Here is a 19,304-nt window from a genome sequence, read left to right on the forward strand (position 1 = left end):
AGGTTCGCTGCACTCCCGACGCTTCACGTGAAGCAACTGTAGGGCCGTGCAGCGCGGCCCCGCCCACGCGGCAGGTTCCCAGCCGCTGCGGCCTAGCGGCCTCCCTACACACCAGCCCAGGAAGAGGCGGTGCCAAAGGGCCACCAGTTTCCGCCCATCCAGAAAGGCGCGCTGATTGACAGGCGATCTGAACAATAACGGCAAGTTCTTCGTCGAGGCTCCCGTGAGTCTCTGTGCCCCTGTGCTAAACAACCAGTCAAGATCTTCTTCCTTTTGGGCGGGCTCGAGGACTGAATTTGCTGCCAAAAGAAAGAGTTCATTGGACCGCACTGGAGGAAGCCGCCCTGAACGCCACTTATGGAGGTGTTTTGATCCCGTGTAGTCTTTGTGGGTACTTTCTGGGTTTTGCCCACACTACAGATGGAGAGAGCGGTTGTGTTAGCCAATAGGCTCACACCCTGCCTGGAGGCTGAAAGGCCCATTGGGCAGAAAGTTTTGATTGACGTGGGTGCAAGCCAATCAACACTTCCGAGGAAGGGCTCTGGAAAGTTCCCTCAACTGCTAATTCCCGTGAGTAGTTTGGCGAGCTTGAACTAAAGGAGGGGTTGGGTCGCAGGAACAGATGGCAATTACGCTGTTGTTATTGTTCTTGCTTCTGGGGTTCACTGGGCTTAGGGGATTCCCATCCAGGGTCTCTCCTATGATTGCAGCTAAAGTCATGTCAAGGGCTCCCATACTCGTGTCTGATGCTTGATACTGGCTGTGGACCGGGACCTCAGTTGGGCCTGCTGGAATGCCTACACGTGGCCTTTGCGTGTGGTCTTGATTTCCTCACAGCGTGGCATACGGGTTCCAAAAGCTAGTGTCCCCAAAGACAGGCAGTAGCAGTTGCTGGTGTTTTAGGACAAAGATTCTTTGCTTGACCAAACTTTAGTCAATCTCCTGACCTCCTGTCCCATCTGTAAAATTCAGGTTTAGCAAGAACCCCACTAAGTCATTCTAGGAACCCTCTAGTTCCGTATCTGATTAGGTTTTTTAGCCTCCATCATCACCTAGGTCAGAGGTCCCCAACCTCTGGGCCACAGACCAGTACCTCTTAGGAACCAGGCCGCACAGCAGGAGGTGAGCAGCAGGCAAGCAAGCAAAGCTTCATCTGCCGCTCCCCATCGCTCGTATTACCGCCTGAACCCCCCCCCCCCCCGCCATTGCTTGCATTACTGCCTGAACCATCCCCCCGGCCGTGGAAAAATTGTCTTCCAGGAAACCGGTCCCTGGTGCCCTGGTCAGTTGCGGACCGCTGACCTAGGTAATATCTGATCACCCTGGACTACCTTCAACAAGAATCCTGTTAGATAGGTTTAACCAGAAACCCCCTTACCTTTGATGTTTCCTCTTACTGAATTTCCATCTGCTAACCCCCACCCTGCTCTTTGGCTCTAAATTCCCAATTACCATGCTGTATTTGAGGTTGAGCCCAGTCTCCCCCACTGCAAAATCCCATTGCAGTCGTCTCTGTACCAGTCACCGTCCTGAATAAAATCTGCTTACCATCTTTAACAACTATCTTTTTTTTTTTTTAAACACGTAAGGCCTGGGAACAGAAACTGATACAGAATCTTTATTCTGCACTGTATTCTATTAGTCAAGCAGCCACAGAATCAGATTGATGGGAGGAGAGTTAAAGAATTTGGGGCCCATGTTTTAAAACTTCCAGAATCCACCCTCTGGCCACAAATGTTTTACATTCTTTTTACATGAGCATACACTCATCCCCTCCCCAGACCCCTGTAAAGTTCTCATTACAATACAGCATTAAGGTCCAGAATCTTGTGAGGTCCTGGAGCAAATGAGCTCTTGGATGCAGTTCCTTGGGTGTAACTCAAGTGGTTCCTCTCCATATGAAGGTCTGTGAATTAAAAAGACAGGAGATCTGCACTAACCACTACCACATACATCACATGCAATGAGAGAGGCATGGGTAACTGTGTCTCTATAGGCATTTCCCTTCAAAGGGGAGAGCAATGAAAGGCACATAGTAGTCACTAGTCCACAGAAATTCTGAAATCTAACTGGGTAAATGTTGCCAGTTCCTTGATTAGGACTCTGTCAACTTCCTGAGAGTACTCAGTGGCTCTTTTCTCCATCCACTGGGCTCTTGGCTCCACCCTCTGAGTTATCCTTCCAGTTCCATAAAAGGTACCCATGTTTACAGTTAAATCATTTTCTCAGCTGCTTCCTGTCTATAGTTGTGCAGGGGTCTAAAGACCTCTCTTCACGTTGTACTGTCACTGTCCCTTTCAGTCCAAGCTGATACAAATCATTTTTAAACTTTGTGGGTCATGTGAATCAATTTATAATCTAGTCCAATAAGCAAAAACTTCACCAACACACAAAGGGGGGGTGCAGCTTAACTGTATTGTTCTGGTTCAGAGTTTCTCATAAAGTCACAGTCATGATATCAGCTGGGGTATCAGTTGTGAAGGCTTAATCCGGGCAGGAGGATCCACTTCCAAGCTCACTTGCATGACGGTTGGCCAGAAGCCTCAGTGCCTCAACATTTGGGACCACAAGCCTGCTTGAGTGTCCTCAGAACTTGGCACTGGGGACTTCCCTGGTGGCACAGAGGTTAAGAATCTGCCTGCCAATACAGGGGACATGGGTTCAAGCCTCGGTCCAGGAAGATCCTACGTGCCGCGAAGCAACTAAGCCCGTGCGCCACAACTACTGAGCCTGCGCTCTAGAGCCTGCGAGCCACAGCTACTGAGCCTGCTCCCCGAGAGCCCGTGCTCTGCAATAAGAGAAGCTACCGCAATAGAAGCCCGCGCACCACAACGAAGAGTAGCCCCCGCTCGCTGCAACTAAAGACCCAGCACAGCCAAAAAAAAAAAAACAAAACGAAAACAAACCATGGCACTGGCACAGAGTAAGTAAACCATGAGAGAGGAAGGAAGCTGCAGTCCCTTTTATGACCTGGTCTCCAAAGTCACACACCTTTCCTTTCACTTTATTTCTGTTCCATAGAAGTAAATCATTCAGTCCAGCCTTCATTCAAAAAGATGAGTCCATCTTTTGAAGGGATGAATGTCAAGGAACTTGTGAACATATTTTTAACCAGAACAGCCTCATTCATCATTATCACTTAATAGGTTTTTTGGTTGTGGTTTTTTTTTTTTTTGGCTGCACCACATGGCTTGTGGGATCTTAGTTCCTGACAGGGATTGAACCTGTGCCCTCTGCACTGGAAGCACGGAGTCCTACCCACTGGACCGCTAGGGAATTTCCACTTAATAGGTTTTTGAAGGCGCTAAAACAGCAGAATTAGATCAGAAAAAGAAATTTGAGGTATAGAAATGGAAAGAAGGAGGTTAAGATTATCACTGTTTGTAGACTGACTATATGCTCATATATGCGGAAATCTCATGGGAAACAAGTAAAAATTTAATAACACAGTGGCATATGCCATGAATATTTATAAATCAATAGCTTTATATAAACAAACAAGTTTGAAAATATAATAGAAGGAAAGGATCAATTTACAGTATAATTTTAATCTTTTTTTTTTTTTTTTTTTTTTGGCCGTGCTGCATAGCATGTGGGATCTTAGTTCCCCGACCAGGGATCGAACCCATGCACCTGCATTGGAAGTGTGGAGTCTTAACCACTGGACTGCCAGGGAAGTCCCTACAATGTAATTTTAAAAGATAAAATACCTAGGAACTAACCTAATAAGTGTAAAGAACTATGTGAGCAAAATTTTTTAATTCTCAAAATAAACACAACTGTACATTGAAAACAAAAAATACTACATCCAGGGACTTCCCTGGTGGTGCAGTGGTTAAGAATCCGCCTGCCAGTGCAGGGGACATGGGTTCGATCCCTGGTCTGGGAAGATCCCACATGCCGCGGAGCAGCTAAACCTGTGCGCCACAACTACTGAGCCTGTGCTATAGAGCCCACGAGCCACGACTGCTAAGCCCATGGGCCACAACTACTGAAGCCTTCACGCCCTAAAGCCTGTGTGCTGCAACTACTGAGCCCACACGCCGCAGCTACTGAAGCCCTTGCACCTAGAGCCCGTGCTCCGCAACAAGAGAAGCCACCGCAGTGAGAAGCCTGCACACCACAATGAAGAGTAGCCCCTGATCGCTGCCACAACTAGAGAAAGCCTGCACGCAGCAACGAAGACCCAACACAGCCAAAAAAAAATACTACATTCAGTTTTATAATGGTAGTTCTCCTTAAGCTAACCAATAAATTTAATATGATCCCAGTAAAAATAGTAACAATCTTTTAACTGGACAAGCTGATTCTAAGATTAATATGGAAAAATAAATTTGCAAAAACAGTCCCAAAAAATTTGAAAAAGTCAAAAGATATTAGGACATTATAAAACCTAAATATGTAAAGAGTGTGCATTGGTAAATGAATAGATAGATGAGCAAGGGAAGAGAATGAAAAATCAATATGAATATGGAAATTTATGCAGTAAAAAGTGGCATCTCAAATCGTGGAGGAAAATGGGATATTCAATAAATGATTTGGGAATCAACATTAACTATCTGAAAGACATACCAGAATAAACTCCAAATGACTTGAAATTTTTTGTTTTTCCAAAAAGGTTTGAAAGGATAGAAGCAAAATCGTAAAACACTAAAGAAAATATGAGAACATAATTTTAGAGGAGGAACATAATTTCCTTCAGAGATGAAAAGGCTTTTTTAATTATGACACAAAATCTAGAAATTTTAAGAGGCTGATAACATTTGAAAACATAAAAATTGTACTTTTCTTCTTAGTAAACACCACCATAAGCAAAATGAAAAGAGAACAGAGAAAAACTGTTTAGAACTTAGATCATGGACCAAAGTTTTATTTCCCTAATATATAAAGTTCCTATAAATAGATTAAACAAAGTACCATGAAAACGGCGTTTGTACACTGCAACTCCAAAAAATACACAAATTGGAGCACATCTTTGAGATATACCCACACAGAAACTTTCATTGAAAAGAGCAGCTAAATTGAGGGGCTACCTCTTGCAGGACAACCTGAAACCTCACCACTAGAATGTTATGTTGCCAGTAATGGTAAAGATTAGCCACATCTGAAGAACACTCTGTTCTTGCTGTTTTGCAAAACTGTGAGAGCAGCTCTTACAGCTCTCAACAGAAAAGCTGCTATTGCCATGGTCAGTGATCCCATGCCTACCGTTTCCTCTCAGATGTGACCCTGGAGATCAGCCAATGAACGACTGTTCTTCTTACAGAGCCTTCATCCAATCAGTACTTAGTAACAGCTAATGACCAGGAAGACAGCTGGTAAACAGGAAGGACGAGCTCCTATTGGAGAAAATTGGGTCTGAGAAATGTTCACATTTGAGTGCCAGATTAAAAAGTGTTACCTCCTTGGACTTCTGCACAGCAAGAAGTCCTCGAGAAAAATCAATGATAAATAGCATGATTTTCAAACGCTGACAAGTTAGCAAAGACACTTTCTGTGTGATGGTCCTTGCTTGGGCTTTGCTTAACCATTTCAAAATATGCATCCCTTCAGATTCTTTGTTAAGAGGTTCATGGAGTTAGTGTCTGTTGTGTTCCCTCAAAATTCAAGGTGATGGGAGGTGATTAGATCATGAGGGCAGAGCCCTGGTGAATGGGATAAGTACTCTCATAAAAAGAGACTCCACAGAGTTCTCTAGCCCCTTGTGCCATGTGAGGACACAATGAGAAGTCTGCAGCCCAGAAGAGAGCCCTCTCCTGTCTATGCTGGCCCCCTGATCTCAGACTTCCAGCCTCCAGAATTGTGAGAAATAAATTCTGTTGTTTATAAGCCACCCTGTCTGTGGTATTTCGTTATAGCAGCCTGAAGAGATTAAGACAGTGGGGTGCTGGGTGTACCTTTGGGACATATTGAGGTTTTGGAAAAGCCAGTGCTAAGTATTCAGTGAGCTGGAGTGTCAGTTAGGTTTTGCTGTGCAACCAGCCATTTCAGAATTTAGTGACTTAAAACAACCAGCATTTACTTAGCTCATGCTTCTGTGGGTCAGAAATTTTGCTGGGCTCAGTTGGGGAGCTATTGTGAGCTCAGTGAGGCTTCCTCATGTTGCAGCAATGAGCTGTGGGATGGCCTTGCTGATCTTGGCCGGCTCTCGCCGACGTCTGGGGTTTGGCTGCATGACATGGCCTCCCATCCTCCTGCAGTCTAGTCCTGCCTTATGCTCATGGTAGTTGAATGGGTTACAAGAGACAACAGGACAGTGTAAGGCCTTCATCGGCCCAGAACGGGAGCATCATCACTTCCGCTGAAATCTCTTGGCCAAAGCAAGTCATAAGACCAGCCCACGTCCAAGGGATGGGGAAACAGACTCTGCCCTTAACATGAGGAGATGCAAGATCACAACAATTATGAGGTTATAAATGCTGACAGGGAGCAAAGATGATTTTTGTCTGCTGGTTCTTAAAATGCTTCACCATAATAAAATGCATGTTTTTTCAGATTCTCTGTTAAGAGAAATAGGGGCGGGATTGGGAAATTGTGGCCATTTTTGTAAAAAACATGCCACAACCAGTTAGGTAGGAAAATGTTTGAAATACTGCAAGTCAGCTGGATATAAAACTAGCAAAATTTGTTCCTGGAACAGTTAACAAATATGCTCATTCTGAGGTTGATGGATAACAATATCATTAGGTGGGATTTGATCAAAGTCCCTTTGCCTTTAAAATGAGAATGTACCTTCCTGGTTCTGTATGTGCATAGGAGGAATGCCCTTCAACCATATTTTGAGAACTGGGGACTATGTCACAAAGAATATGAACATCATGTGGAATACGTAACCACAAGTAAGGGCCACGTACTCTTTTGAATGTGAGACACTGGTTGGACTCCGTAGCTAGCTTTGGATTTGAATTCCAGCTCTGCCAATTATTACTGTGTGATCTAGGGCTAGTTACATAACCTCTCTTTACCTCAGCTTCCTCATCTGTAAGATGGAGATAATAGTATATCTCCCTCATGGAGTTGTTATGAGGATTAAATAAACTAATACATTGATTGAGCTTGAAACTCTGCCCGGTTCCCAGTAATCTCTGAAGAGCTTTTAGTCTTGGACCTATCCCATCAACAAGAATGACCTGACTACTATAGCCTGGATAAGCAGGCAACTCAAGCATAGACATCGCTCATGGTGTCTGTGACTATGTTGTAAAAACCAACAAAGGATGAAATGCTATTTGACCATATGTGAATGTGAACAGTCTTCAGCTTATCATCGTTTCACCGAGGCACCCCAGCCACACGTGGCAGTTGCTGGAATATTTTACTCAGTTATGACTGACTGAAAAAGTTTTACTCTGGAGAATTGTGGAACTGGTAATTCATATGCTTCCAAATGCCCTTCATCTTGAGGAAAACAGAACAGGTAATTTTTTTCTCTCCTAGGCATATTTAATGTAATATTATGCTTCTCCAAAAACTCAAGCCTTTCTTATTTTTTTCTCCGACTATGGATTTTAAAATTTTAAAAACTTACAGAAAAGCTGAAAGAACAGAAAAATGATCACCTGTATATTCTTTAGTCATATATTTGACTCTTGTTAATATTTTGTTTTTTTCTCTCTTTTCCTACCTATTTATTATTTGCTTAACCATGTGAAATTAAGTTGCATATTTCTTGACAATGACAATTAAGTTGCAGTATTTCATATGTAAATACTTCAACATGTATTCTAAGACAAAGAAATTCTCCAACAGAATTGTAATATCATTATCACTTCCAAAAAATTTTAAACTTCAATTGAGTTATTTAATTTCTATTATTATATATCATTAAATAATATCTATTAACATTCATTTCCAAATCTTTCCATTTGTTCCTAAATTGTTTATTATAGTTTTTTCTTTAATCCAGAATTCAGTTAAGGCTCACAATTACATTTGTTTTTTCAGTCTCTTTAGTCTCCTTCAAAGCAGTTTTCCCCACTGCCCACCTGAGTTTTGTTTTTTTTTTAATTTTTATTGGAGTATAGTTGCTTCACAATGTTGTGTTAGTTTCTGCTGTACAGCAAAGTGAATCAGCTATACGTATACATATATCCTCTCCTTTTGGATTTCCTTCCCATTTAGGTCACCACAGAGCACTGAGTAGAGTTCCTTGTGCTACACAGTAGGTCCTCATTAGTTATCTGTCTTATACATAGTAGTGTATATATGTCAATCCCAATCTCCCAGTTCCTCCCACCCTCCCTTTCCCCCGTTGGTGTCCATATGTTTGTTCTCTACGTCTATGCCTCTATGGTTTTTCTTTAAAAAAATAATAAATTTATTTATTTTATTTTTGGCTGCGTTGGGTCTTCATTGCTCCACGCAGGCTTTCTCTAGTTGTGGCGAGCGGGGGCTACCCTTTGTTGCAGTGCATGGGCTTCTCATTGCGGTGGCTTCTCTTGTTGCGGAGCATGGGCTCTAGGTTCAAGGGCTTCAGTAGTTGTGGCACGAGGGCTCAGTAGTTGTGGTTCATGGGCTCTAGAGTGCAAGCTCAGTAGTTGTGGTACACGGGCTTAGTTGCTCTGCAGCATGTGGGATCTTCCCGGACCAGGGCTTGAACCCATGTCCCCTGCATTGGCAGGTGGATTCTTAACCACTGTGCCACCAGGGAAGTCCTATTTTTTTTAATAGACTTATTTTTTATAACTATTTTTTAGATTAATAGAAATATTGAGATGATAGTACAGAGAGTTCTCATATAACCTACACCCAGTTTCCTTTTTATTAACATTTTTTATTAGTATGTTCCATTTGCAATTAATGATCCGGTATTGATTTATTACTATTATTATCATTTTCATTAAAGTTCACAGTGTGATCATATTTCCTTAATTTTTACCTAATGTCTTTTTCTGTGCCAGGATCCCATCCATGATGCTGCATTACATTTAGTTTTCACATCTCTTCTGGTTCCTCTGGGCTGTGACAGGTTCTCCGACTATCCTTGTTTTTGATGACCTTCACAGTTTTGAGGAATACTAGTCAAGTATTTTTTAGACTGCCCCTTTATTGGATTTGTCTGATTTTCTTCACATGATTGGACTAATGTTACAGGTTTTGAAGAGGAAAACCACAGGGGTAAAGTGCCACTTATTCACATATATGAAGGGTCTACAGTATCAACATGACCACTGCACCACCAGGGAAGTCCTCCCCCATTACTTTTAAAGTCTAATAGTTTTACTAGGACATGTCTAAGAATTGATCATTTCAGAATAATTTTTCCAGGAACAGGGTGGGCCTTTTCAATACGTTGATTCAGATCGTTTTTTTTTCTGTAAAATATTTTTGGATTTTGGTTTTAAATATTTATTCTATTTGCTTGTTTTGTTTTCTTTTTTAGAAGCTCCAATTGTATGGATGTTAGATCACCTTTGCCTATCTTCTATCACTATGACCTTTTCTCTGATCATTTTTACCTCTGTCCTCATTTCAGTTCATTCTCTTGGTTGTCTTTATTTTTCTCCTCAATATCTCTCATTATGTTTTTCAGTCAAATCTCCTTACTTGGAAATTTTAATTTAGTCTTCTTTTCTGAGTTGCTTTGAAATTTTTATTAAATTTCTGTTGTATGTTCTGTCAACCCTTTTCATACCTTCCTGTTTTACATCCATTTGTATTCTGAGTTTTTAAATTTTTGACTTTAGGTGTTCTTTATATCTGTAAATTCTTCTTTTTTTTAGTGGAAAAAAAAGATTAATTTGGGAGTATTGTGAATAGTCTAATGGGAATTGAAAAGCACTTACTCATAAACCTATAAAGTCACAGCAGTATTCCTTTGCCTCAGCCTTTGTAATATACTAAACACAGATAGCATGATTCAGGCATGGGCATCACTAGATGCAGCCCCAGGTTCTCACTGAGTGAATAAGTAAGAGATGAAGGTATAGATCCTCTTTCTTTATCTATTTATATTCATGCTCCAGATTACAAACACCTTAAACTTGAGGCTCTCATGATACTATGGTGATGAGCTGATGAAAGTGGTTCTTAAGAAGTTCAAGACTCCCATTTTGAAGCAGGAAAGATGACCCTGGAAAATTGTTCATTATATTCAGGAACAACAACATTCCTTTTCTCTCAACATAGCTACTATTAGATTCACATAGCTGCTGTGACAAATTACCACAAATCAGGTGGCTTAAAATAACACAAATGTATTCTCTTAAATTCTGGGGCCCAGAAGTCTGAAATCATTGTCCCTGGGTTAAATTTAGCTCCTGTTTCAGATGGCTTTTTGCTGAAGCAAAGCAATACCACCATAGTTGTACAGGCAGTTACTGACCTGCAAATTCCTCTTTCTGTTCCCCAATCACCAGAATACCAGAAGCAGTTTGCTTTCATCTGGCAGGGACAACATTATATGTCCACTTTTCTTAGAGGTACATCAACTCTCGGGTTCAGTGTCCCTGTTTAGTTTGCAGGAACTATGATCACTCCATCATTCAACAGGTCTACATTTATTTACAACAATGATGAAGTCATCCTGGTTAAAACAGCAAGCAGATGCCTTGTAGACAAACGTTTGGCAAAGCATGGTTGATAAATATCCATAAAAGCAGGTTAAATGTGCAGTATTATTAGATTAAGTAGCACTCAACTCTTGTAATTTACAAGAGATTGTGACTCTGGAAAGCAATGTATAAGCTGCAGCTTCTCAGGTAATCCACAATGAACTCAGCTCATGGACAATTAGATCTTCAAGCAAAGATAGAATTATTTTCAACTCAGGGTTTCACAAGGAGTCACACGGTGGAGATATTTTCCATACAGCTCCTTGGACTGGGGGTATATTTTTGGAAAGATACTTTATGTTAGAAGGATTGCAGAACAGAATCTCAGTACTTAAGTGTCCCAGAACTGTGTAGCTGGGCACTGATAGGCACAGATATGAAAGAAAAATCTCAGACAAGTTAGATTATGAGCACTTGTCATAATCTTATCTCGCATTTGATATCAAGGGAATCAGAAAAAAACCCTGGCTTCTTGGACATTCTTAAAGGGGGATTCTCTTGGAATAAAGAAGAATTTTATAGAGGGAAGGCAAGCTGTTGCACTATTTTTAGTCACATTGTAGCCTTTTAATAAACTGGCAAGTTAAATTTGAGTCATGACCTAGGGCCATTTTCCAGAAATATTGAATAATGTAGTGCTGCCTGTCTTGAATGTGGGGTATTTTTCCTTCTCTGTTCTTCCTTTTAGCCAAAACACTCTATTGGGCTGTCTTGGCCACGCGAAAATTACGTTTATGGATTTTTTGTGCTAGGATAATTAATTGAGATTGTTGATGGGTCAGTTTTGTTTGTTAGTTTTGGTTTTGCTTTTGCTTTTTACAATTTCATAGGATGTGGATATCAGAAAAAGACTAATTAACAATAATTATTAACACAGCTATATTGTAATATTTTTGCTTCTAGTACCCTGATGAGAGATAGGTAATTCACCACTACCCATGAGTGTGTGTGTGCATATAAAATTATATATAACATATACACATACACACACAATGTGCATGTGTATATATATGTATATACATATATGTGTGTGTGTATATGTGTGTGTATATATATATATATATATTCATTCTAATCTCAGGCCACTTCTTTCCCCACAAAGTGGATGAGTCTGAAGCTCTCCCCCATAGGGAGGATTTCCTTTCACTGCTACCTTTCAAGGCCGCTCCTGAGTGAGTGCCATATGCACCACATACTAAGATGAACCATCCTTACACTAAACCCAGGCATTTCCCTGTTCCTACAGCAGGATGCACAGGACCTCAGCATGGCTGAAGGCATGTGCTGACCAGAAAGGGGCTGACAGCTGGGGACTATGTGCTGACCACACTCCCTGCCTTGGAACAGTAAGTCCTTCCATCTTCTTTCATCCTAACTTCTCTCCTATTTAAAACAAAAACTGCAATGAAAACTGGAGTAGAGATATTGGGGAAGAAAGAGGAGAAGAAGAATCTAAATGCTAAAAAACTGTATTATTCTATTTCACTAGTATGTTTTTCTGTATCTATGAATACTTTCTTTAATATGTGCTGTATGCTTTCTTTCCAGAAAAGCATGGACAAATGAAATACTCAAAATAAGTTGCCTTACATAAAGTGCTAACCACAAAAGTAAATATGGGGACTTCCCTAGTGGTCCAGTGATTAAGAATCCGCCTTCCAGTGCAGGGGAGGCAGGTTCAATCCCTGGTCAGGGAACTAACAGCCCACATGCCATGGGGCAACTAAGCTGTAATTACTGAGCCCGTGCACTCTGGAGCCCATGTGCTGCAATGAAGATCCCGTGTGCCGCAACTAAGACCCTCCGCAGCCAAATTAATTAATTAATTAATTAAAAAGAAAAAGTAGGGGCTTCCCTGGTGGTGCAGTGGTTAAGAATCCGCCTACCAGAGCTTCCCTGGTGGCGCAGTGGTTGAGAGTCCACCTGCCGATGCAGGGGACACGGGTTCGTGCCCCAGTCCGAGAAGATCCCACATGCTGCGGAGCGGCTGGGCCCGTGAGCCATGGCCACTGAGCCTGCGCGTCTGGAGCCTGTGCTCCGCAATGGGAGAGGCCACAACAATGAGAGGCCCACGTACTGCAAAAAAAAGAATCCACCTACCCATGCAGGGGACATGGATTCAAGCCCTGGTCCAGGAAGATCCCACATGCCGCGAAGCAACTGAGCCCATGCACCACAACTACTGAGCCTGTGCTCTAGAGCCCACGAGCCACAACTACTGGGCCCTCGTGCCACAACTACTGAAGCCCGCAAGCCACAACTACTGAAGCCCACACGCCTAGAGCTTGTGCTCTGCAACAAGAGAAGCCACCACTTGCTGCAACTAGAGAAAGTCTGTGCGCAGGAACAAAGACCCAATGCAGCCAAAAATAAAAAATAAATAAATTAAAAAGAAAAAGTAAATAGGGCTACGGAACTGCAAGTAAAATAAATTCATTTGGTAAAGTAAACAGAACTTTTATCCAAATGATAGGTAATGAAAGACTAGAACCACCCTTTGTTCTTACTCATCCCCTTCCTTGGAGTGCTTGTCTCCTCTTCTTGAGCATAGCTACTGCCTTAGTTTTGTGTGGTCATGTGACTGAGTTCTGACCAGTGGAATATGGGCAGGAGTGACCTGAGTTACTTCCAGCCTTGGCCATTTCAAAACTCTCATGAGATTCTTTGCATTCTCCTGTTTAGGGTAACATATTCTGGTTTCCTTTAACATCCAGACCTGATGGAAAGAATTTCACATCACTGGAGATCTGGACTTTGAGTGGGGTGTATTGACTGGGACTTGGGGTTACATCCCTTGCAGAAAGAGTTGACTATGTTCTATGTACAGGATAAAGGTATACACAGACACTTGGTCACGTGAAAGGTGGATTGTAACAGATTGGCTATGTTACTAAACCAATTTCCTTTTGTTTAGGCACATAAAGTACAGTTCCCAGTCTCTCTTGGAAGGCTAGAGGTGGCCTTGTAATTACCTAAGTTCTAGCCAATGGCACACAGGTGGAGGTATCTTTTGCCTCCTCCATGCTCAGTCATTTAAATTCGCCTTTGTGATTATCTATGCTCTTTCTTCCTGTATCATCAAGTCAGATTCAAAGTATTCAGCAGAGGACTGTGAAGCCTAGGGGAGGCACTCACTGGGCCACAGGAGCTAGATCCCTGAATGTTTCTGTACCACAGAGCCCCTAGACAACGTGCAGTACATAAGTGAAATACATGTTTGTTTTATAAAGCCATTGTAATTTTGGAGGTGTCTGCTAAAGCAGATAACTTGTCTGTACAACCACAGGTCTAGCTGCCTGTATTAGTTTCCTATTGCACTGTAACAAATTACTGGGTGGATTAAAACAACACAAATTTATTATCTTACAGCTCTGGAGTCAGAAATCTGGACTAAAGTTAAGGTGTTGGCAGGGCTGTGTTTCTTCTGGATGTTCTAGGGGAGAGTCTGATGCCTTGCCTTTTCCAGCTTCTGGAGGCTGCCTGCCATCACATCTCCTTCACTTACTCTGACTCTCCTTCCTTCTTTCACTTATAATGATTACATTGGGCCCACCTGGATAATCCAGGATACTCTCTCCATTTCAAGATCTTTAGGTTAATCACATCTGCAAAGTCCCTTTTGTCATGTAAAGTCACGTATTCACAGTTTCCCAGAACTAGGATATGGACATCTTGGGAGCCATTATTCTGCTACTGATAAAATAAATTATTTTAAGATGGAACAAGAAATTTTAAACATAAAATCCCCTCTCTGCCCATTTGAGCCACTACCCTCTCCCCTTTAGTGTGCACTGTGCATCTGCATTACATATTAACTAGATCCCCTTAAAAAACACAAAAATGCCACCAAAAAAAAAGCTATTTCCTTCTGGTGCCAGCAAGGTAACTCCTTAGGAGACAACATTCCTTTCTTAATCCTGTAAAGGCTAACAATAACCCACTATTAGTCTTGTTGGACTATGTAAACTGTCAGTATGTTATCTGATGTACAACCCTTTGTCTCAAAAACATATAACTGTGCTTTGACCTCTAGTGGGTGGAACAGTCCTCAGAGCTTTCTGAAAGTCCGTCTCCTGGGTTATAATCCTCAGGTTGGCTCGAATTAGACTTTCCACTTCCTTCTTAGAGTGGCTCTTCATCGATTTTTACACTGACACTTCCATACTTCACTTCCTTCATCTCTTTGCTCAGTATTCTGCTCTGTTAGGTCTTCACTGCCAGTCTTTGTAAGACTCTATCACATCCTCACATTTTTTCATCCCCCCTCCCTGATTCTTTTCCTTAGTCTTCATCACTATCTCAAGTATGCTATAGTTTTCTTACTTATCTTTTCAACTAGAATGTAAGTTTCATGAGGGAAGAAATTTTTTTCCAGTTTTGCAGTGTGATATTCCTAATGCCTAGAACAATGCCTGACATTTGAATAGGTGCCCAAGTACTTGTTGAATAAATGACTTTTTTGTGTGTGTGGTACGCGGGCCTCTCACAGTTGTGGCCTCTCCCGTTGCAGAGCACGGGCTCCGGATGGCGCAGGCTCAGCAGCCATGGCTCACGGGCCTAGCCGCTCAGTGGCATGTGGGATCTTCCCGGACCGGGGCATGAACCCGTGTCCCCTGCATCAGCAGGCGGACTCTCAACCACCGTGCCACCAGGGAAGCCCGAATAAATGACTTTTTAAAAAATGGAATGGAATTACATATGTTTTGTAGTGTTTATTGCTCAAACAATAATAATTTGGTATAAATTTGGTAACTTGAATCAGCCTACTTGATACTTCACCATGATACAACGTACATTTCATTGTTAGAGGCTGTGTGATCATAGGATGCAGTACTAGGATTCCCAGGGTGTAGTTAATAAATTTGTGCATAGATTTCCTATGAGAATGTGTAATGTAAAAAAAAAAAAAGCTGCTAACTGGAAAGATTCAAAGTGGAGTCCATAAACTGCTTGACAATTACTAAAATAAAAGGATTCTAAAATCAAAGAACCATGCAATATAAATAACATTAGTGCTGTTTATCATAAATACCTCTAGATCATTGCTTCTCATACATTAGCATGCATATGAACCACAAACCATAACATACATATGAATTACCTGGAAGCTTGTTAAAAAATGCAGATTCTGAGGCGAGGCCTGGGATTCTGCACTGATGAATTTCTGAGTGATGCTGATACTGCTGGTCCATGGAATAGCAAAATCTTACATGATATTAAAATCAGAAGTTTCAAAGGTAATACTTTTTCTTTTGCAGGAAAGGTGTTAAAAACCAAGGTCTGGGGACTTCCCTGGTGGCATAGTGGTTAAGAATCCACCTGCCAATGCAGGGGACATGGGTTCGAGCCCTGGTCTGGGAAGATCCTACATGCCGAGGAGCAACTAAGCCCATGCACCACAACCACTGAGCCTGTGCTCTAAAGCCCACGAGCCGCAACTGCTGAGCCTGCGTGCCACAACTGCTGAAGCCCATGTGCCTAGAGCCTGTGCTCAGCAACAAGAGAAGCGACCGCAATGAGAAGCCCACTCACCGCAACAAAGAGTAGCCCCTGCTCGCCGCAACTAGAGAAAGCCCCGCATGCAGCAACGAAGACCCAAAGCAGCCAAAAATAAATAAATAAATAAAAACCAAGGTCTGGGGACCTAAAGCGAGCATCAATCTTCCCCAATCATCACTGATGTGGTAAGGGATTTTCTGAACTGAGATATCACTTTCTTTTTTTTTTTTTGACCAAACATCTTACACCAAAGACTGGCGTTTGTAATGTATAAATACTGGTTTGAATACGGAGGCAGGAAAAAAGGCAGATTGGGCCAAGGAAGCAGAGGAAAAGACCAGAAGTCTTAGTTACATTTCTGTAGGGATAAGACTTTAATAAAACAAATATATATGAAGTCATACAATGAAGTCATACCCCACATCTCATATAGTCTTTTTCCTCTCTTCCTCAGTTCCTCCTGTCTCTATATCCCAGATTTGCAATCTTGAATGTACTCTTTTTCCCCCCAGACTTTAAAATCATATATCATGTGCACGTTAGTTTTTTTTTTTTTTTTTTGGTTGTTGTTTTGCACATGAACAATGCACATCTGGAAGTGCTGGTGTAATTCATTTACTTTTTTAAGAAAATTGAAGTGGTAAAAGTACATAGCTTAAAACATCTATCAGTAACAAAGCACAGTCCCCTGCCCCAACCTCCCTTCTCATGACGTTGCTAGTTTCCAAAGCAGCCACTTTCAACCTTTAGCTATATCTCCTGATATTGTGTGTGGTTTTAGACACTATCTATTCACTTTCTTCAGGGGAAGGTAAGGATTCGGTAATCTATATACCTCCTACCCAATCAGAGCTAAAGCAGCTTTTTGGTGAAGTCAGCTTTCATTAATACCATCATTATGTGTAAATATTCACAAATAAGGATATAGTATATTATGATACATACTTTGTTTTTCATTTGCTTGTCAAATTACCTACGTTCACTCCCAAAGTCTGAGAAAACCCCTTCTCAATACATTAGCTCATCACGAATCCCCCTCTTTCTTTTCCCTCTTTCCCTCTTGTTGGAGACATTCCCTTACTATACCTGTATTCCAGTCTGGGCTGACTACCCCTCCTTAGGGCTATTGGATGGTGTCTTCCTGCAACGTCTCTTGCCAACCAGGCTTGAAGACAGGCAAGCAAAGTAAGGAAGGACAGAAAGGATGATGAAATAAGAAGTATTAGTCTCAGCGAGATGTTAGGGCTGGAGCTTAGCTGCCCTGCCTAGCCACACTTTGGGTTATCAGGCATCTCCAAGACAAATGTTGTTTGGGTTGAATTATAAGGCCTCATTTTATCAATGCTTCCAGGACAATAGAGGATATGGAAATAGCATCCTCTTCTTTAACTACTATGGATATTATTTTTACCTATTCTGAGTACTTCTGTACTTCCCTAGGTGAGATGTGTGCATTTGTAGAAACTCACTATTTTTATGCACCAGTTTTTCAAAATACCTAAAGAGGTTTTTTAAAATTATTTAATTTTATTTATTTATTTATTTATTTATTTATTTATTTATTTATTTAATCATACAGCAGCTAAAGAGCAGTTTTGAAATGCCATAGGTGGTGGTGGTTTTTTTTTTTTTTTTAAAGATCTTAAAGGCACCACTATTCACAAAGTTGGGAGGGGACCTAAAAAATGTTCATGTACTATAACTAGAGCATTTATAGCACAGAGATTAAGTTTTCTATCTCTGGCCTCAGTCTGGGTTTAAAACACAGCTTATGAGCTACATGACTTGGGCAAATCAATTAACTTCTCTAAGTCTTATTCTCTCTTTTGTAAACTGGAGATGATGATGATAATAATACTTGCCTTGTAGGATTAGAATGAAAAGTTAATGCATTAAAGTACTCGGCACAAAACCTGACACATAGGAAAGAACAATTAGTATACAGTATTTATTACATATTTTCATGCTAAAATATAAGCAGCAACAAAAGTCAGAATGTAAAGACACATAGAACAATTTTATTGTTTTTAGGAGACTTGGATATTCTAAAGACTTGCTGAATTAATTTATTAATTTATTCATTTATAAAACAAGTATTAAGACTTGCTATGTTCAAGTATTGTGGACAGTGCTAGAAACACATAAATGGTTTTTTTTTAGAAAAAAAAAAAAAAGGCCTGTGCAGCATTACAACAGCCAAGAGTTGGAAGCAACACAAATTTCCAAAGTAGATGAATGGATAAAGAAATGTAGTATATACACACACTGGAATATTATTCAGCCTTAAAAAAGAAGGCAATCCTGGCACATGCCACAACACGGATGAACCTTGAGGACATTATGCTAAGTGAAATAAGTGTCACAAAAGGACAAATATTGTATGATTCCACTCCTATGAAGTATCTAAAGTAGTTAGAATCATAAAAACAAAAAGTAGACGGATGGGTGCCAAGCACTAGAGAAAGGGTAATTAGTGTTTAATGGGAGTAGAATTTCAGTTTTGCAAGATGAAAAAGTTCTAGAGGTCTGTTGTACAACAGTGTGAATGTGCTTAACACTATTGAACTGTACACTTAAAAATGGCTACAGTGGTTAAGTTTCATGTTACATGGTTTTTTACCACAATCAAAAAAAAATTTTTTAAAGCCCCGCAATTAGCAAATGAAATGCTGGGTCTATGATGGCTGGGTGGAGCAGCTCAGGTCCAAGGATGGTGAAATAACTGAGCACAAAGGAAGACAGCAGCAGCGCTGGGAGTCAGCTGGATGGCTGCACCCCGTCTAAGACTGAAGCTCTAAAGTCCCTCACATGTGGAGTGTCAGGCTATGCCCAAGAAACAGGCATTATTTCATTTAGTTCCATAATATTCTTATGTGATAAGTGCTATTGTTTTTGCTGCTCTGTAGATGAGGAATTGAAGCTTTAAGAGATTAACTTGTCCAAGTGGTGGAAACAGTGATTTTGCACTTGAGCAGCTTCACTGCATAATCCATTCTCTGCTACTATCCTCTCTTGGGAAGGTGAGGAAATCTAGGACAGATGCCAACTAGTTGATACAACAGCAGAAGGCAAGGGTGGTGACAGAAGGCAGGAGGTGGCAGATCTACCAATGGTATGAACCTTAAAGGAGGCAGGACTTAGACAAAGTGGGTCTGATTCCATATGCCAAATTTAGAAAAACCCATCAGTGGTGAAGTCAGAATCACTGAAAACAGTGAATGAACAAAATGAGCAGAGTGCAAGAGAGGAAGC

At 41.1% G+C, this 19,304-nt stretch overlaps 1 long non-coding RNA gene across 1 annotated transcript; it reads left to right on the plus strand.

Annotated features, from left to right (window-relative positions):
• The first annotated feature begins 184 nt into the window (after nucleotides 1-184).
• On the plus strand, nucleotides 185-16,214 carry LOC132497654 (uncharacterized). Its single transcript, XR_009533627.1, has 3 exons — nucleotides 185-570; nucleotides 11,800-11,899; nucleotides 15,812-16,214. It is a non-coding gene; the product is annotated as an uncharacterized LOC132497654 (long non-coding RNA).
• Nucleotides 16,215-19,304: the final 3,090 nt, after the last annotated feature.

Source organism: Mesoplodon densirostris, chromosome 10 (assembly GCF_025265405.1).
Source record: "Mesoplodon densirostris isolate mMesDen1 chromosome 10, mMesDen1 primary haplotype, whole genome shotgun sequence".
NCBI classification, from domain to species: Eukaryota; Metazoa; Chordata; class Mammalia; order Artiodactyla; family Ziphiidae; genus Mesoplodon; species Mesoplodon densirostris.